Below are 21971 nucleotides of genomic sequence, written 5' to 3'. Positions count from 1 at the left end.
CTGATGGCCTCGCAGGAGTAGCAGGAGGACTCGACTCTGGTAAGTCAAAGTTTTACTATTATATCCCCCACCCTACCTGCATGCCATCACATACTCCCACCCTCACCCTCAACCCATCACTCCAACACCTCACATATGCCCCACTATCACAACCCACCCATCCCAACACCAAGCCCTGCATGCAACACCAAAGCATGGACACCCATCTTCAAAGCATGTCCACTACAAATACCCACATAGACCTCAAACCAAATATCACACAAGGACCAAGACAAGAATGCAAGCACTGGAGTACAGGGTCACTCACCCATTGCACACAACGGCACACACAGATGCAATAATCATGCCTTTACATCCCTGTAGGACCCCAACTCAACGTCACCGGACAGGAGGTACCAGACATATCCAGTCCTCCCACAGAAGAGACCCACAGTGATGACAGCAGCTCTGCACAACTGGATCAAGATGACCAGCCCTGCCCATCAGGGACCTCGGGACAGTCGGTTCCCCTGACACTGGCACAAGCCACCACAGACCCTCCCCCCTGAGGAAACACTAGCACAGCACCCACCCAGCGGGCCCATCCCTCTGTCCCCAGGACACGTCAATCAGCAGTGTGTCCACCACTACAGGGAACCCAGGAAAACCCACCAACCCAAGAAAATCAGGGACCTGGGGGGAGTGGCAGTGGCGGTGGGCACACGGTTCAGGGAACAGATGCTCAGGAAAACAGGGAAAAAGGGAGTACCGCTGTGCGACATGGGGCGGACAGGCCCAGAGAACCCACCCTCCACAGGGCCCTCTCCAACATCATGGGAGCTCACCATCATTTCCAGGAGACGATGGCAACGGTACTGGCCAAGTTTCAGGAGACCCAGCGGCTGCAGGAGGAACACTATCTGGGGATCAGGGAGGACCTGAAGTCTATTAACAACACGATGGTCACCATTGCAGGGGTGCTGCAAGACCTTGTCAACACCAGGAGGGACACTGTGGCACAACAAGGGGCCCCCGACACTAGCCTGGATGATGAACAGCCCTCCACCTCCGCAGGCACTAGTGGAAAGAAGGCCCCACCATAGGAACACGACACCAGCACCCCACCCCCTGCAGATGGAGAACCACCCTGCAAACGGCCCCTGAGATCTAGGAACAAAAAAGAGAACATTGCCAAGACCCCCGCCAGGAAATGAGACCCCCTTGAATGTCACCCTTCTGTCCTCCTTTGACACCCTGTCCATCCTTCAACTGTCATTGCTCCACTTCCTATGCCCCTTTGGACAATGCACCTGTAAAACAAATAGACTGGACTCTGCCATGGACATTCCTCCACCATCACTCCTGCCCATTTTACAACCCCCTCCACTTATTTGCACAGAAATAAACACACTTCAATCACAAAACAATCTGGAGTCAGTCTGTGCTTTCACAAACGTGTAATTGCAATAACTATGGAATATAGCAATGTCAATTTAATTGTTCACATACCGATGTAACACAGCTGTAGGGCTGTAGGAAATATAGCAGAGATCACAAAGTGGGACACACATCTGTGAAATGGAAAGGCAAAGTGACAAGTCAGGGTCCATACACTGAGTGAAAATAACAGACTTATGCTAGCTCCAACAATAGTATGAGATGTGGGAGGCAGTGACATCTTCTTACCTGTGTCTCACTGGAAGTATTGTATGATTATGTTGTTTCTGTTGTCGATATCCTCTTCTTCTGCCTCCTCTTCTTCACTGTCCACAGGCTCCACAGCTGCCACAAGACCACCAGCTGGACCATCCTCCTGCAGAAAGGGCACCTGTCGTCTCAAAGCCAGGTTGTGCAGCATACAGCAGGCCACGATGATCTGGCACACCTTCTGTGGTGAGTAGTAGAGAGAACCACCTGTCATATGGAGGCACTGGAACCTGGCCTTCAGGAGGCCGAAGGTGCGTTCAATCACTATCATAGTACGCCCATGTGCCTCATTGTAGCGTTCCTCTGCCCTTGTCCTGGGATTTCTCCCTGGGGTGAGTAGCCATGACAGGTTGGGGTAACCAGAGTCACCTGCAAATGTCGAGGGACAACTGTTAGACACACACTAACCCGTAGGGACAACCCCATACCCAGACAACTATTCACACTGTATAGGGTCCTTGTCCTCACCTATTAGCCACACTGTGCCTCTGCAGTTGCCCCATCACATAAGGGATGCTGCTCTTCCTCAGAATGTAAGTGTCATGAACTGAGCCAGGAAATTTGGCATTCACAGGGGAGATGTACTGGTCGGCCAAACACACCATCTGCACATTCATAGAATGGTAGCTCTTCCGGTTTCTGTACACCTGTTCACTCCTGCGGGGGGGGGGGGTACCAAGGCCACATGTGTCCCATCAATGGCACCTATGATGTTGGGGATATGTCCCAGGGCATAGAAGTCACCTTTCACTGTGGGCAATTCCTCTAACTGAGGGAACGCGATGTAGCTGCGCATGTGTTTCAGCAGGGCAGACATCACTCTGGACAACACATTAGAGAACATTGGCTGGGACATCCCTGATGCAATGGCCACTGTTGTTTGAAAGGAACCACTTGCCAGGAAATGGAGTACTGACAGGACCTGCACTAGAGGGGGGATTCCTGTGGGATGGAGGATAGCTGACATCAGGTCTGGCTCCAACTGGGCACACAGTTCATGGATTGTTGCACGATCAAGTCTGTAGGTGACTATTACGTGTCTCTCTTCCATTGTCAACAGGTCCACCAGCGGTCTGTACACCGGAGGATGCCGCCATCTCATCACCTGCCCCAGCAGACGTGCCCTATGGAGGAGAACAGCGAGCAGAGAGTCAGCCAACACTGAGGTATCACAAAATGTAATTTTCACACATTTTGTAATCTGCAATGTGCCTGTTACTGTGTGTATTCAAGGCCTACATTGGTGTGACGCAGTTAAAATTAATGCCATGTGGCCCCCTGAAATGGCAGCTGCCTGACCTGTAATGTGGGACAAGGGTATATGAGGTAGCTGCGCTGGCGTTGTACACCGTCGCGGTAGGCGGTCGAAGACCGCGGCGCAATCCTGCATTGGTTAACATTCGCCCCTATGGGTCCGAGGAGCTAATGACGATGTACGCCGGTAGTGACGGTAAGCACCGCTGCGGACGTGACTGCCTTTTTCTGTCTGTTCACACACTTGATACCTGACCTTCAACAGGAGAGGACCTACACTGCAAATGCTGCTGTGACCTCAATCTGGAAGCGACAATGCCTCATGTGTCTGGGGAAAGGGCCCCTGCCTTCCATTCAAAGGAGTTGGAGAAACTAGTGAATGGGGTCCTCCCCCAGTACACACAACTGTACGGTCCTCCAGACAAACAGGTGAGTACACTGTGAGCATGCTGCATGGGCAATGCCTGTTTGGAGTGGTGTTTATGGAAGATAAATGGGGTGGTGACTGAGGCCTGCATGTGCGGACGGTGAGTGTATGTGCGTCAGGGCAAGGGTGGGAACGGGGGCCAATGAATATGATGGTCCAGACAGGTAAAGATTTTCCTTTTCCCCTGTACCATTCCTCTAGGTCAGCTCCCACCAGAAGAAGGCTATTTGGCGTGCCATCGCCAAAGACGTCCGGACCCTGGGGATCCACCACAGACGGAGCACCCACTGCTGTAAAAGTTGGGAGGACCTTCGCCGCTGGAGCAAGAAGACGACGGAGGCCCAGCTGGGGATGGCCTCCCAACGTGGGAGGGGTGCCCGTCGCACCATAACCCCGCTGATGTTCCGGATCCTGGCGGTGGTGTATCCTGAGTTGGATGGGTGCTTGAGGGCATCACAGCAGCCACAAGGGGGTGAGTACACTCTCATTCAGCTGACTTTGCGCGCATTATGAGGTGTCTGGGTGGGGGAGGTGGGCAGTGGGTTCCCCTAGGCCAGGTCGATCTTGGTAGGCAAGGTCCCTTGTGAGGCAGGCTCAGTGGCACCCCAACCCCACTAGTGGTTAGTGCCATCTACACCTAGTCAGGCTCCTGTGACTTTGATGTGTGCAGCAATCGGGCTTAGGCCTTGTACCCCATGGCCATGTGATTAATCTAAGTGCATAGCGTAGTGCAGAGGGCTGCTGTGTCTGTAGTGTCCACCAACGGTAGTGGTGTGGCATGCACTGAACATGTCTTTCTTCTGTCTCCCCCCCCTTTTTGTGGTCTTCCTGTTCTTGTGTGCAATAGGATCATCGGGCAGAGGAGCATTGGTACCGGAGCAGGAGTGAGCTGCATCCCACTTGGCCCTGGAGGGCGAAACAAAGGAGTCTGAAGCCACCAGTGGGACGGAGGGCGAGGGGAGCTCCAGCAGACAGCAGTGGCAGACTTCCTTGTGGTGGCGGGCCCCTCTGTGACCCCGCATCAACAGGTACAGCCACCTACCAGCACCACCCTCCCAGCAGCCCCTCACCGTGTGTCCCGTGCCCACTCACCCAGGAGGGTGGGCATTTCTTTCTCCCCAGGCACCTCAGGCCCTGCCCCAGTCAGCCCTGCTGCCCTCAGTGAGGAGGCTACTGACCCCCTGAGATCCCTCACTGTTGGGCAGTATACCATTCTGAATGCCACCCAGCGTGTTGGGTGGCATTTGCAACAAACAAATGCATACCTGGAGGGCATGCATTCTGGGCAGGCAGCCCAACAGAGAGCATTTCAGGCTCTGGCCTCAGCACTGATGGCAGCCATTGTCCCTGTGTCCAGCCTCCTCCCTCAAACTTCCTCCACCCAGACCCAATCCCCTGTACCTCAGCCTATCCCAAGCACACCATCAGACCAGCATGCACACACATCAACACACAAGAGTGGCTCAAGCAAACATAAGCACCACACATCCCACAGGCACTCACACAAGCATCATACCCATGCACACACACAAGCATTATACCCATGCACACACACCAACATCCTCTGCCTCCACTGTGTCCCCCTCCTCCACGTCTCCCTCCTCCCTCCCAGTCTCGTCTCCATTCACACCTGCATGCACTACATCCTCAGCCACTACCTCCATCACCAGCACACCCATCACCACACACCGTTCAAGTGCACTCACCACCCCCACTACCATTCACACATCCCCAGTGTCCTCTCCCAGTGTGTTTGTGAGCCCTCCTCCCAAAGTACACAAATGCAGGCACACACCCACCCAACAGCCATCCATCTCACAACAGCCTCCAGCCCATGCACCTTCACCCAAATTCAGCAGACGTACACCTCCTACAACCACTACCTCCACTCCCAAACCCTCTCCATCTACCCATCCCAGTGTGTCTAAAAAACTTTTCCTGGGTAATATTGACCTCTTCCCTACACCAACCCCCCCCAATCCTTCCCCTAGGGCCAGGCTTTCTAGGTCCCAGCCCAGCACCTCAGCCACCACATCTCCAGGCACAGTGATGCCAGCAACTGCACGGTCATTGAGTGCGCCAATCATCAGGGCTTCCAGTGTGCCACGTAGCGAGGGCAAGGACATTCCGCCACCTGCCAAGGTGAAAAAGGTGCCCACATCCCAGAGGGAGAAGCCGAAAACACCTGCCACCAAGGGGTCAGGGAAAACGAAAGGGGATAGTGGTAAGATAGGTGCGCCACCATCAAAGGTGGGAAAGGGCCAAAAACTGAAGGGCAGGTCAGGAGAGGGCATGCTGTCCACGTCAACGCCATCCTGTATGGCGGACAACACTGCCACCTACCCTGCCACCTGCACCGCCACAGACCCCGCTGCCAGCACCGCCGTCACAGACCCCACAGCCAGCACCACTGCCACAGACCCCGCCGCCAGCACCGCCGCCACAGACACCGCAGCCAACACCACAGCGACTGACACCGCTGCCAGCACTGCCGCCACAGACCCCGCAGCCAGCACCGCTGCCACAGACCCGGCAGTCAGCAATCTCATGGCACACACACCCTGGCGAGTGTATTGTTCCAGCCACAATGCACATGGAGCACTCTGGGCACAAAGCCCCCTCCAGAACCAGTGGAGTATCTCATCCACTACCTCAGTCCTTGGCAGGATGAAGCACTCTGAGCACAAAGCCCCCTCCAGAACCAGTGGAGTATCTCATCCACTACCTCAGGCCTTGGCAGGATGAAGCACTCTGGGCACAAAGCCCCCTCCAGAACCAGTGGAGAAAGGCATCCACTACCTCAGTCCTTGGCAGGATGAAGCACTCTGGGCACAAAGCCCCCTCCAGAACCAGTGTAGTATCTCATCCACTACCTCAGTCCTTGGCAGGATGAAGCACTCTGGGCACAAAGCCCCCTCCAGAACCAGTGGAGAAAGGCATCCACTACCTCAGTCTTTGGCAGGATGAAGCACTCTGGGCACAAAGCCCCCTCCAGAACCAGTGGAGACTGTCATCCACTTGAGAGACTGTGGCTTTGCACTCCCCAGGATAAAGCAGTGGGCAAACCACCCACTGAAAAGACTTGAGAGACTGTGGCTTTGCACTCCCCAGGATACATCAATGGGCATGGAGCCCCCTCGTGGAGCAGTGGCGTTGTGCGTTCATCAGGCTGAGGTGCCCCCCTCCCCTTGAGGTGCCTGTATATTTTCTATGTGATGCCCCTCCAGTGTTCTCTCCGTTTGGAGTCAGGTATCATGTGTGGGCCTCGTCCATGCATTTTGGGCCTAGTGGTCCACGGACAATGATTGGTGCACTGTCCGGACTTGTGTAGTTGGTGTACATAATTGCATACACTGGATTTTGACTTTTGACCTATGGATTTTTATTGATTACAATTGTTACAATCATTTCCTTTTGTCCTTGTGTTCTTCCAGAGGGGGTGGGAGGGTGTATATGTAATGTTGCAGCATGTATTTGTGTGTATGGTGTTGTGGGTGGGGGTGGGGGTGGGGGTGTTGTGTGTTTTGTGTATGTGTCACTCTCTTTTCCCTCCACCCCACCCATGTGTTTTAGGTGCAGTACTCACTGTGGTTGTCGCCGCCGTCGTTGGAGCTCCTGATAGAGGAGCAGGAAGACCATCACCGGCAGTATCTGCAATTCAGGCTCCATGGCGTCCTGGTTCCTTGTGGGGTGTGGAGAGGTGAGTGTTTTCCCATCTGTGTACTGTTTCCGCCGTGTTTTTATTTGCGTTGGTTCCGCCCCGGAAAAGGTGGCAGAAGGGTGTGTTGTGATAGGGTGGGCGGTACATTGTCTCCCGCCTGTCTGTTGGCGGTGTCCGCCGCGCTGTTTGTTTGTAGCGCCGTGGCGGTCGGAGTGCTAAAATGGCTGTCTATGTTGGCGGTTTCCGCCACGGTTGTAATCCCATTTTTTTTTCTGCCGACCTGTTGGCGGTATTACCGCCGCTTGAACACCGACCGCCAGGGTTGTAATGAGGGCCCAAGTGTTGTTAGGGTACTCATGGAGGCACTACTGTGGTGTCTGCTGTAATCTTAAAGGCAAGCCTCCCTTGCTGGCTCTTTTAAAATAAAATAACCTCAAATTTGACCTTGAAATTAAAAGTACTTCCAAAGTCTCAAACTATCTTATTTTTACAAATGTCACCCCTAAGGTCTGCTCTAGGTACCCCAAGGGTTAGGTGCAAGTGTGAATATAAGCAAAGGCATTATAAAATATGTTTTATAAGCACTGGTGAGGGAAAAACAGTGAAATTAATTTTCGCCTTTGTAGTACTTTAACTCCATAGGCTGACATTGGGAGGCTTTATTTGAAAATAATAAAGTATCATTTCCGGTAGAAAAGAGCTAAATCTATCATGTTTGATATCAAATTAAAAGTTAGAATAAATCCCAAAACTTGCCAATATTGGGTTTACAATACCTAGTCCAGAGAAAGTTTTTTATAACTCTTTCTGAAAGTTACCGAAATCAGCCCAGTAGTGCCCTTTCCTGATTGGTCAGTTTCTGGAAGCCTGAACCAAGCTACCTTAGTGAGGAATGAAGTTTCCTGGGATGAAGCAAAGGAAGCATCTAGTGGGAGGAGAACTGCTGCAGCGGATGGCGGAGCAGGAAAGGGGGTAGAGTGGACAAACTGTTTTTTAAAGGAGGGAAAGCCACATGGGACAGAAACTAGACCTTCCTCATTTCCTGCTCCCCAAGCCAGATGGAGACCCAGTAATTAGATTAGGAGATGGGGTGGAAGGGTTGTGTTAGGGAAACTTAGCCACACCAGTGGGTGGGCTCAGCCAGATGTAAACTCCAAGGAGACTTTTTATCCATGTTGAATTTTTAAAGAATGTTGCTTTTTGTGATTGCTTTTCATTACACTTCACTGGAAGTGGATCAGAGTGAAACCTTGCATTGAGTTCTTCATGCAGTCACGAGAGGTGGTTTCTGCTTCCTGCTTCCGGTTCGGGGCTCACGGCCGCTCCTTCCTGTTGCTGTTCCGGGCCGTCGCGGTGCAGCAGGGTGAGATAGCTGCAGCACAGCTCAGCGCCAAGAGAAAGCAGGATGGTCAGCGGGGTCACAAGAGCTGCGTGTGCCCCGGCAGGGCGCCGTGGGTGTCAGACGCAGATCCGACGCAGACCTGAGCCAGTGCCAGAAGTGCAGACGGGGACCAGGAGACCAGGGATACAGGAGCAAGGATAAGGACCGGAGCCGGCGCCAGAAGTAGCGAGCACCACGGGGAGGGAGTCGAGTGGCTATAAGGGACTGGGAGGATTGCAGTAAGAGACAGAAGGCCGCTCGGGTGTTCCCCTACTCCCCAGCACCCTCTTCTCTTGGCCCTTCCTTCTCCCCTTTCCAGTGGTCCCCGCACCTCACCTATTGACTAGGCCCTTCCTGCAAGCCGAAGATCGCCACCCTCCCGGGGCTCTCTTTTTGACGCCCAAGCTACCCTGAATGGGCCTGAGTATTAAATAGATTGTCTGCGCCTCGGTTTGCCAAGACTCTGGCAATATGAATGTTATAAAGATCCCAATAATTTAATCTTGGTTATTACTTTATACAGTGCGGGCGAAGGGTCTGATGGAGCTCCTCTAGCGTTGGTAAACTCTTATATTCCCCCTGGTGCTTCCCATGACATCCTCTTAGATAAGGTATTTCTTTTTATTAATGAACTTTGTGATAGGGAGCCAGCTACCCGAATTATCATGGTTGGGGACCTAAACTGTAAAGTTTCTACTTCAGCCCTCTCACGTTTTTGGGATGGGGAAAAAGAGGAAGCATTTGGCATTCCCACTAGTGTTTTTCCCCAAAAAATAAGATCAGCTAAGCACAGGAAGCGTCTCTTTGAAAATTTGAAGGCGTGCGACTGTATTATATGAATGGTAGATTTCCCTCTGATTCGCCAGCTCATCATACGCACAAATCTCCGGGGGGCACTTCCATTCTAGATTATTTGATAACCAACTATCAGACATTTTCCATGGTACAGGATATAAAAGTAATCGAGACAACACTTAGCAATCATAACATCCTAGTTGCACCTATTAACCTGACAGTACACCTCGCAGATTCCTGGTGCCTGGATGGGTCAAAATCAAAGTTTGATATCAAAACTGGTAGAACAAATTGGTCCTGTGACAGGATTAAGGGGCTTGGCGACATTCTAGAGACCGTTTCAAGAAATCTAGACAGGAAATACTTTGGAAAAAAATTCTGAGTTCTTGCAGCAGCTAATTATGATCACCCTCCATAAGCATCAGGGTAAGCACAGAGTAAAACCACGTCCCCTTCTTCTACTAAACAGAGAAATCAATCAATGCCCTCATCCGGAAACAACACAGGGAATACACTCTGGAAAGGTATACTCAATTGAGTTTATTAAAAAGAAGAAAGGAGGCACACTAGAGTACGTCTAAAACAAGAAGCTATCAATAGATTCTGGCCTGATATAAGAGAAGCAGATTTTAACAGCCATTCAAGACGCTTCTGGTCATTGGTAGCAGACGGGTCCTGCTTGAGAACCAGTCCTCTCCCTAATGCCATTATCGAATCAAGTTGGAGCACTTTCTTCTCTGATCTTTATGCATCCAATGGTTATACCGTGGTGCTTCCTCCAACTGGTGATGATCCCTCATACTCTTACCCCACTATGAAAGAAATCGAGGTTATCATTGGAGGCTTGCGTAGCTCTGCAGCAATGGGTCCTGACGAAATCCCTATTCTAGCTATAAAACACAACACTCTCACCTGGAGCAAAATAATATTTCAGGTCTTTAAGTTTTATTGTTCCCCTTTTTAAGAAAGGGAACCGTAATTGTCCTGGGAATTATCGCCAGATTGCTCTGTTGGATGTGGTGGGGAAAATATTTGCCAAATATTTGTTCTCCCAGATTAGTGACTGGGCAAAAAGAAACAAAATCATCCCTCTGGAGCAATCAGACTTTCGAGCTAAGTACGGTACAGTTGATAACATCTCGGCCCTTCAGGTAATAAATGAGAAATACGTAACTCTGAGTGGAGAGGTGATCTACGCAGCCTTTATTGACTTTTCCACAGCATTCAATAATGTTGATCGGATTATGCTACGTGCAAAGCTTTCTGGACTAGGCATGCCAGCTACGCTCCTAGATTTGGTGATCGCCCTGCATTCTTCCACCTGGTGCAGGGTGTTGTTAGGGGGCGACAGGGGTGTATCCCATCAAATACCAACTCAGAATGGTTTAAAACAAGGTTGTATGTTAGCCCCAATGCTGTTCTCCTTGTACATCTCTGACTTACTCACTCACTTATCGCGGTGTGAGGGCTTTGCCCCAATATTATGAGGATGGTCCATACCCTGCTTGCTCTATGCATATGATATAATTATACTGGATCGTACTCCAAGAGGGTTAAATAATCGTCTTCAGGCCTTGGGGAGGTTCACAGAAGCCCATTTTCTAAAAATAAACTGCTCCAAAAGTAAAATCCTGTGCTTTCATGGTTAAAAAAAGGCTCAAATACGGTAACTTTTGCTGGTCACTGGGTGCTCAGAAGCTTGAGAGGGTAAATTCTTATACATTTTTGGGTAAAAGTGTCTGTGGGAACCTCAGCGACAGGGCACACATAGAACTAAACCAACGGAAAACTCTATCACAAGCTAATGGCTTGAATACCCTTTTTAGGGCTACCGGCAAGAGACATTTTAAACACCTCTTAGAGGTGTATAGGGCAAAAATCCCTCCTTCTTTATTTTATGGCCTAGAGCACATCGAAGTTTCTAAATGGTCTTTTTTAGATAAATTAGAGGGTCGCATTTTGAGGAAACTCTCTTCCACAAACTCAGCCCACTCCACAGCAGCCTTAAGGCTTGAGAAGGGCCTGCAAAGTGCTTTTGTTCAAGGTCTTGCTGGGGTTGCACGTTGGGTGGTTAGTATGATGAACTGTGGTGACGACTCTTTGAGATCATTGTTAAAAAAAGAAGTCTTGGCAGGCAGCAGGTCCAAATATATACCATCAGCAGGAATTACTTATATGCCATAGTTAGACCACACCTCCATTCCCAGACTCTCTCAGTTACAGTTAAAAGCCATCCTCAGGCAATTAACCTGACTTGCTAGCCCTCGCCGGGATAAAAAGGCCTGCGCACACAGGCAGGGCTTTCAATTTGTAACCGATACCATTCTGTTGAGGAAAATGCAGCCCTACCTTAACTGGAACTTGCCCCATGGGATCAGGCGTTTCTGGCTCCTATTGCTTCAGGGGCTGCTTCCCCTCAACTTATTGCGGGCCAGATGGTATGGTTCTTCAGCCACTTGTAACCTTTGTCATAAGGGCGATCAAGACCTGAACCATGTAGTTTTTATATGTCCGGCCTTGCTCTCTTTCTGTCGTAAGTGGATATGCCCTATCTTTCTCAAACTTTCATTACACACAGCTACTGAGCTAATGTTGGCCTTTATTGACCCCCCCCATGAGATGTTTTGCTATAGAGTTTTTAACTTTTTTAAAAGTTTTTTATCCTTATATTAAATGCAATTTACATATTCTGTCTAAAGTTTGTTTAGGAATTATGTTTGCTTTATGCAATCAGATCTCTTTGGGGCGGTGGGTGATAGTCGTATATATAATACTGTGTAATTTATCTATTTTATGTATTTATTCTTTTATGTGGACCTCTATTGAGTTCCGTATCATAATAAACTTGAAACTTGAAACTTGGAAGTGGTCATCTCAGAGAATGGCACCCTGCATCCCATTGGTTGGGGGTGCCTCCCAGCTTGTCAACCCAGGAACAAGGATAAAAATGATGAAGCTGCCCAGAAACACAGATCCCTGCTGGAACAAAATACTGATGAAGAAGGACTGCTGTGCTGAACCCCTGGTCTGCACCTACAAGAGCTGCACAAGCTAAGCACTCTAGGCTTCACCAAGAAAATGATTTTGTCATGCTGCTACAGCACCCAGAGCACACTTCTTGTAAGCAACAGACACAAAGGAGTTGACCAGGGTCGCCAGCATCATGTCCTGCTGGCCAGTGTCCTGTAGCCATATGTGGATTCTTACCAGGTGCATTCAGGGAACTGTTGCCCCTACTTAAAAGGAACAACTCAGAGCTTCTTGAACCTTGGATCAAGTCTGTGAACACTTGAAGGACCCATAAAGGACTTCTAGAAGAAAATTCAGAAGTTTTGAGATGTTTTGAGCAACTTTGTGAAAAAGCTCCATAAAGTGACCGACTCATCAACAAACGTTAAGCCATCAACATCAAACCGCCACTCAGCCTGAATTTCAGGTTCATCCCACTGAAGCTCTGGAGCTTTTCCCTGTCGTTGAAGCTTCCAGAAGTTGACCTGGACCTTGTGCTGAACCAAGCCCTTGGCATCGCATCGCAAGCCAGCTTGAAGAGGAGCCTCGATGGACGATGAGAGAAAAAGCTTCAAATAAGTCTAAGGTAAAACTTTGACTGAGGCCTACCACTCAATTTATCCGACTTGGGCTCCATTGGGGTTGGCCTCAAACTTTGACTTTGCCCCGGTCAAGCACCACCAGATATCCCCAGATGGCACTTTTTGCTTTTATGCACTAGAAAGCACGTTTTTCCATTTAATCTTTATAAATTCATATCTCCAGTTCCCTACATTGGATTTTTGCCATTTCGGTTTCATTTTAAAGATAAATATATTTCATATTGTCACAAATTAGCGTTGGATTTTTATTGTGTGTCATGTTTTACTTATTTCCTGTTTTGTTAACATTAAATGCTTTCAACACCTGTCTCCTAAGTTAAGCTTAACTGCTCGTGGGCCAGGCTACCAAGGGTTGAACAAGGACTAATTTAGTCAGACCTTGACTAGACCTAGAGTGGGTTTGTCACCTGTTACTCGGTGTAGATACTTACCTACCCTTACTAATAATGCGCTTTCAAACACTCCACTAAAGTCAAAATATATGATTTGACCTAGGCTCTGTTATAAGGTCTAAATCTGCTTTTATTAATACACTTGTTCCAAATAACTTATTGTATTGGGGTGCACATGTATGGATATATATATATATATATATACATGTATATGTAAAAATATATACATATAGACAGGTAGATATATATTTAACATTCTCAGCGCTACTGGGATTTCATGCATGGAGGACCAAAAGAGCTGTCAAGGTTATTTGAATTATGTGGAAAAAAAAGACAAATTATGGAGCACATTCTCTGTAAGTATTATTTTTTCTCTTTTGAGAGTGAAACAACATTTTTAGAAAAAGCACTATTTTTTGCAAATTATGTTGAAAATTTGATGGTAAGCTGAAGTATCCAGTAAATGCTGCTGCCACAGAATCACCTAAATCCACTGATCCACTGACCCAGATAGATAGATAGATAGATAGATAGATAGATAGATAGATAGATAGATAGATAGATAGATCGATAGATTTCTTTTTACAATATGAGGGGTGAATGATGCATGTTGTTAACTGCTATTCCCAAATATTAAACAATAAATGCCATGAACAATCAAATCAGTCTACTACTGTGGGAATCCAGCAATGCCATAAAAAGCTTGGGACGTGCTTAGCCCCCTAGCTATGCAAATTTGCATGAGGGCTGATGGGAGGAACAGGTGCTCCAACATGCCTTTGTGAAAGAATGGACAGAAAATGTGGTTCCATGGACTTGATATATTGATGATTTGTTTGTTAAAAAGACCCCTGAGACTCAGAAAGGTGATGAGATAAGAATAATTATAGGATACTGTACTGAACATTCACAAATCAGATATATACTTCTCAAGCATTGGTATTTATTTAGGAGTGGCCCGGTTATTGGACAAATGGTTCAGAGCAGACCCCCAATTAACATGCAGAAGGGCCAAATCAATAAGGCACGAGCTAGTGAATAGCAGTACGAAAATGAAACCAGCACAGAATTGGCTAACCCAATGTAAAGGGTTTAAGAATTGTCATAAATACAAAGCGTGCCAGCTTGGGGTAAATACAAGTGAAGTGATAATACCTCTTTCACAAACCCTGTACAGGATACGGGGTGCTTTTTTGTTGTATATGTTCTGCAATGCACATCCCCAAAATTATATGTAGGCAGCACAATTTTGCAAATACACAAAAGAATCCTTCAACACTTGTGTGCCATTAGAAATTGAGATCAGAGTTACCCAGTAGGCAGGCATTTCTAGGATGTTCATAACAGCAACAAATCTGACTTGAATTACTTTGTTATAGATTCTGTGCCTAATATTGTTAGAGGTTGAAACAGGGAACTTAAACTATCAAGTCTCGAATTGAGATATATTTTGAAATTGAATGGCAAAATACCAGTAGGCCTCAACACAGAAGAGGAATTGTACATACATTTGCAGTTTGTGTCTCCCTCCCTCCATCATCAACTGATGAGCCACATTTAACTATTGCCTGGTTAGGATTATAAGGAGAAACCATTGTTTGTAGAAATGTGTGCTTTAGAACGGTTTGCCTCACACCATGACAAACGTGTAATGCAACCCATTAGGGTACTGATCTTTTCATTAGTAATTTGATTTTTCAATTAGTATTCTTTTATTAGCATTAATGAAGCATGTACATGTAGCAGTGTTTTGAACAATCTTTATGGATTACTTTGCAATTTAATTAATGTATTTAATTTTCCCATTTTTTCTTTATCTTTCCTCTTCATTTTATTAATTTCACTGGAAGAAGACAACTCAATAGTTTGAAATTTTTCTATAAATCTTATGAGTAAAATATATTGCCCACTGGAGAATGATTATCTGTACCCCATTAGGTGCTCAAATGATGTAGAGGAATTGTGTACATAGCATTTAGGACTATGGATATTTGATCCAAAGTTATTATTTTGATTGAGAATGAGATGAATTGATGTCGCCAAGTGGTTTAATTTTTGAATAGAACATATGAGGTTTTAGTAAAGCACGAGTAGATTAATTGATGAAATAATGTGATATTAGAAATTGGTAGAGTGAAAATTAGCTTTGTTAATTTGTGCCTTATAATAAAATTCAGTTAGGATGGGTTTGAAATGCTCATGGAGTGAGGCAAAGCAATGTATTTCCAATATGTGTTCTATGTCTATCACGGTGACATATGTGTATAAATAAGTTTCATAAAATGGGACCTGGCATTTATATATATATATATATATATATATATATATGTATATATATAGAACATGTTACCATGTTTCCATTGAAAAAGCGTTTTTTTTTTACTTGCCTATATCTTTTGCACCGTTTGGTGAATCTTCACAAAATCTTCCCAAAAAAAGTGTTTCTGAAAATCTTGTTGTACATGGAAAGATTCGGGGCGATCCATCAAGTGGGAGCCAAGAAAAAGGGGAGGCCCAAAAAAAGTGTTTCCCATTATAATTCCCATAATGATTTTAGACATGACTACAGCCCAAACCGCTGGAGGGAATTATACCAAATTTGGCAGGAAGGTAGCTCTTTAGCTCTTGATCCATAAAAAGTGTTTTTTGTTATTTGGCTTAAGTCCATTCAGTAGCTTTTGTGATATTAAAGGAAAAAGAAATATAGATATCTAGAGGTGCAAAGGATTCACCAATAATAATGAGTTTGTGCAGCGATATGCCAAGACTTCAATCAGGAAGTGTAGGCAGCCATCTTGGGACTCGGGTTCAGCTAAGCCCCAGAAAAAAGGTGAAAAATAAGAAAAGGGACCAGTGTAGGGACACTAAAAAACATTGGGTTCAATATCATAGCTAAGCTCACTTTTGGCCTAGTGGTTAAGATCTCAGACCTGTACAATGAAGGTTGAGGGCTCAAGTACATGTGTATCTGTGGTCATTTCCCTGCTCTAGTTTCTTTGGAACTTCAAATATTTAAGTTACATATTTAAAGGTGATCTTACTCTTTTCAATTGACAAAAACATTTTCCTTTTTAATTTTTCCAGAAATATCTCATTTTAAGTATATCATTCATCAAAGCCTAAAAAAACTCTCTCTCCCTCTCTCTTTCTCTCTCTCCCTGTCGATATCACTCAGTCTATTTTTTTCTCTTAATCAGTCCCTCTCTCTCAATCTCTTACTTTTTCTCCCTCTCTTCCATCCCAAAATAGGATTGAAGAGAGTGAGATTGTTACTGTAATGGTCACTCCATACAATGACTTCAAATTATCAAACTAGCAAGATGTTTGGGGCGAATGTTATATTTACGTTTTGATGGACAGCAGACCACGGTCAATTCTGGCCTAATGCTAAAGCTCTTAGACTGTCAGTAGGTTGAGGTTTCAAATCCTTGTATTTCATGAAAAATGTTTTTTTTATTTTCTAAAGTTTTGACTGTTACACATTCCTAGTGATGGCACATTGAAGTCTTTTCCCCATATGAACCTTTTTCACCAACAAAATCTTTGGCTTGAATGTCAAAGTTATGTCTGGATGCTAAGCACTAAGGAGTAATCTATGGACTAGTGCATAAGGTCTCTAACCATCACACTGAATGTTGAGATTTCCAGCCTTAGGGCCTCATTACAAGTATGCAAGTTGAACAGCCAGACCACCAAGTTGGCGGTCCTAAATAGAATGACCCACCAAGCAAAAAAGGCAGACCTCCAGCAGTACCGAAGCTTGTATCTAGGCGGTCTGACCCCACAGCTCCGTCAGCGCCAGGGCCAACCACCAGTGTTATTATGAACACATAAGTTACTTTGCACGTTGGATCAATTAAAAAAACAACACAGATGATGCCCATTGCTCTCATGGACACACCTGCAAATCACACAATAGGACACACCGTTCACAGACTACAATGTTTTGGATTTCGACAAGGATCCAAAGAACCACAACCACCATTTTTTAAAATTATGTGCATACTAGGAACCTCTTTTTTAATCATCCAATAGAATACCCTGAACACACTTTTGCCAATTCATTCCCTGTTGCACTTCCCCTGTTAAGTAAGTCCCTGTCACCCATTTAGTTGTCCACCATGTCTCGTTCCAAAAATCTCAGTTTTTTTAAGATGCTTTGAGATTCATAGAGGAGGAAATCATAAGAGTAGAGCCACAGTTGTTTGGAGCATAAGTCCAGCATACTCCTCTTAGTGGGAAAATGGAAATGTGGGACAGGATTTCCAAGCGAGTGAATGCTGTAGATTCCACCCTGCAGACAAAGGAGGACATAAAGAAGAAGTGGAATGACCTCAGGGGAAAGGTCCATTCCCTGGTCTCTAGGCAGCAGCTTGATGCCAAGAAGCCTGGTAGTAGCCCCCCCCAGTGCCCTATTAAGACTCTTTCTTTGGGAGGAGAAGGTCTTGGCCATCCTGTATCTCAAGGGTTTGACAGGAATACATAGGGAGTGGAGTCTGATAAGTTACAACACAAAAACTGTCACATACCTGTAATGTCATGCATGCCTACAGCTCAGCTTTTGCCACTGTCTTGTTCATATAGCTCACCAACATTCAATACCCAGAGTATCTGAGTTTTAACACTGTCAGTCTATATCATTGGACCCAACATCACAGCTACCAAGGCTCATCACACGCTATATGTCCAAATGGTGCCCGTAAATCTCACAATATCTAAAAACATCCCAGGATTCATGGTATGTCCCAAATGTAAATGTATGTTCAAACCTAAATGCACCCTGCATACAGACATGTAATTCCCAACATTTGTCAAGTGTTAGGTAGTAGAGGGAGTGACCTGATTGCAAGTCCCTGGAGGCCTTGTGTCACTAACTCCAACCACCAGCCCAGTGTTCACTTGCCCCCAATACATCTGTTAGTGACTCCCAAATGAAGTTTAATCACCTGGGAGTATACTAATTGTCAAGTGTTGGGGAGCAGAGGGAGTGTCCCAACTGCAACTCTTAGGAGGCCTTGCCAAGTTTTGGAAAGCAGATGGAGTGACCTGACTGCAAAGCCCAGTAGCCCCTGTTTCTCTAACTCCAACCATCAGCTCAGTGTTCACTTTCCCCAATATATCAGTTAGTGAACTCTCAAACCACGTTTACTCACCTGGGAGTTTCAAGTGTTGGGAAGAAGAGAGTGTGACCTGACTGCAAACCCCAATCGGCCAGTGTCTCTAACTCCAACCACCAGCCCAGTGTTCAATTGCCCCAATACATCTGTTTGTGGACTCTCAAACAAACTTTACTCAACTGGAAGTATACCAATTGTCAAGCTCTAGGAAGTAGAGGAGGTGATCTGCTGCAAAACCCAAAGGCCTTGTTTATCTACCTACAAACACCAGCCCAGTGTGCACTTGTCCAAATAATCTTGTTTTGTAACTCTTAAGTGAAGTGTACTCACCTGGGAGGGTAACATTTGTATAGTGTGTGAAGAAGAGAGACTGACCTGACTGCAACTCCCAGGAGGCCTTGAGTCTCTTATTCCTAGCACCACCCCAGTGTACACTTGTCCAAATACCCTTGTTTTGTAACTTCCAATTGAAGTGTACTCACCTGGAAACATAACATGTGTATAGTGTGTGTAGAAGAGTGGGTGTCTTAACTGGAAATCCCAGGAGGCCTTGTGTCTGTTATTCCAAAAGCCAGCAAAGTGTGCACTTGTCCAAATACCCTTGTTTGGTAACTCTCAATTGTAGTTTACTCACTTGGCAGTGATCAAGATACAGATCATGCTCAACTCAGAGATGTGTCTGCCTACCTAACTCCATCTTGACCTGCTAACCCAAGATTAACCTTTTGAGGACAGGAATGACACCTTACCCAGTGTGCACAGCAAGTATTCCTGAGAACTCAAGCTGCATCACCAGGTTGGTATCGGCAACAGGCACATTGACACAGCACTGTGCACATGATGACTCAAGTCATATATAGCAAATCCATGTGTTTGCCACATATAGCAGTCCAGTGGTTAATTGCATATATTGCCTCTCCGCAGTGTTGGCTTCCCTGGCGGCAAGATGTTATTTCAGTCCATCTTCCAAAGTGCACCTGATCTGCACATCTCATCAGTAGCTTGAGTCAAATAGTTGAGGCATGCTCCACACACGTCAGGTCAAATAACCCAACACCATGGTAACTTGGCACAGTAGGGTTATCTACAACTTAACCATGTCCAATGTTGCTGCTTACTGTAACACAAAGCCTATGGAGGTAGATGTCACAATTCAACCAGAAACAATGTATGTTCTTCATCAACAGATTGAGCTGCCACTAGGCACACTGATGGCACAGAACAGACTACCACTAGTCCCCTGGATGAAGCCCTCAGTAGTGAGAAAACTCCTGGACTTGTGGACGTGGAGGAAGGACCCATCTGGATAACCTGCTCAGATAGCAACAGTGAGTCTCACTGTGGTGACAGGCTCACCTCCCAGCCCTGTTGCTTCTACGTCCCAGTCAACAATACACCACTCAACCTCAGTTCCTAGCACAGTTTCCACCATCTTGAGTCTCCCAGCTAGGATCCTGAGGTGTAACTCAACACTCTGGACACTGAGGGTCGAGGACCCAGTTGGAGAGGGCACCCTGTCTCAAGGGCACAGGCTTGTGGGTGTAGGGTGTGTGGGAGGGATGATGTGGGCCAGCGGGGTGAGGCCCTGGGGCTGCTGTTAGCTATGTCACTATCAACCACATTTTGGGGTCTATCAGAACTCCCAAGGTGTGATGGGCCAGGTGTTGACCAAACTCTGGAAAATAAAGCAGCTACAGAGGGACATGCATAAAGATATGTGTGAACAAATGGAGGCCCACAATTCAAACATGGCCTCCTGAACAGGGGTGCTGAGGGACATTCATATAACCCTTAGCAGAGCTTTTTAAGCCCAATCTTCCCCTTCATTTGGGTCAGCAACATCAGGCCCATGTATTTTGGTGGCAGCCACAGAAAGGGAGGCCCTGCCAGGGGCACAATCAGCCACGGACACCACTGCCTCTGTAGCAGCTGATCCTCCCAACTTGCATGCAGAAACGTGCAACAAAGAAACCACCCACCACTGCCAACAAAAATCCTCTTCCTTAAGGTCCACATTTGTGTGTCACACATTTACGCTGTGGACTGATACTGACTCCCCTTCCATTTCCAATGGGAGGAGTACTCTGGACTTCCAGTGGTGTGGCGTCTACTCCAATTATTTCATTCATGAGACCCTTCACATTTGATTTTTGTTTGAGTCATGTCACACATATTTTCTGTTGCTCATAGCTTCCCAATAAAATCATAGATCGCGAACTCATTGTCTGCTGTTTTTAATTTCATATTTATCCATGTAGATATGTCAGACCATGTGAACCATACGATAATGATCCAAGGTACTTGTTCAAGATGGGATATGTTGCATGTACAAAGTGTTCAGCTCAGGGTTTCTAATCATTTTACGCAAACACATACATACAAGTGTCTGGTCAAAGAAGAAATGTTATTACATTGTTCAGTTCATAGGCTGTCAATATGTCTGAAACACTACAAATCATAAATGTTTGAATAATACTGAGTACATGAACATATTTACAGGTACAGGCCTCCAGACCATGTAAGGAATAGATTTGTCAGACATTGTCCAGTAGAATAGGCAAACATTGAAGTGGTTGATGTCATCAGCTGGAGCCATATCACCTACCAAACCAAAGTAGTCCAACATCATATAGTGCAAGACTCAGACAAATGGCAGTGCAGCACTTTCTGATCACAGGGTTATTACAATCCAGTGCTCATGCATCTGGTGGTATGACACAAATATATGTCAGTGATCTGGCACACTTTGTTCTACAATGAGGAAACAAATCACCAGCTACATACAGGTAATACAGAAAGAGTGTTTAGCCAATGTGAAGGGTAACTGACATGATTGTAGCCTACGACTACATATTTCCTGACCACATGATTGCACACATGATACATCCGGGCAACTCAGGTCAGGAAACAACACACTTTCCTGGGTGAGTATAGGAGGGGCTTCCCCAGCCCTCTCCAGACAGCAAAAGCTGGCCTTCAGGAGCCCAAAAGCCTGCTCTACTGTCTGCTTTGTTTTTCCATGGGCCTCATAGAAGCGGACTTCCACTAGCGTAGTTGGATTCCTCAGTGGCATCAATAACCAAGGACGGTTTGAATATGCTGAGCCTCCTGTTTAGGAATGGGACATAAGTGCAACAAAGAGTCACTCACTTCATGATTGTAGCACCTGACATTGCACTCACACAATCAGGACAGATGTGACATACCAAACAGCTAGGCTCTCTCTGGTTACAGTTGTGACATCAGCTGGGGTATGGTGCTGTTTCGCATTATGAAGGAATCATGGGCTAATCCAGGGAAATTGGCACAAATATTTGAGAAGTAGAGATCAGATAAACAGACAACTTACACGTTGATTGAAGGAACGTTTTTCTGGTTGTGATAGACTTGTTCAGTAGCTTGTGGTGGCAGCAAGGCAATATGTGTGCCATTAGTGGCCCCACTACATGTGGGAGGTGGCCCAAACCTTAGACGTCAGCCTTCACATTGGCCAAATCCTCACTTCAGATGAAGATGCTAGAGCTGTAAATGTGTTTCAAAATTGCTGACAGGAAATTTCTCAACACAAGACTGAACATAGGTGGGACATAACACCATATATGGCCACTGTATGTTGGAAGGCCCCTTTGGCCAGGAAGTGTAATACA

This window comes from Pleurodeles waltl, chromosome 8, assembly GCF_031143425.1.
Source record: "Pleurodeles waltl isolate 20211129_DDA chromosome 8, aPleWal1.hap1.20221129, whole genome shotgun sequence".
Classification (NCBI taxonomy): Eukaryota; Metazoa; Chordata; class Amphibia; order Caudata; family Salamandridae; genus Pleurodeles; species Pleurodeles waltl.
This window is presented reverse-complemented; position numbering follows the sequence as displayed.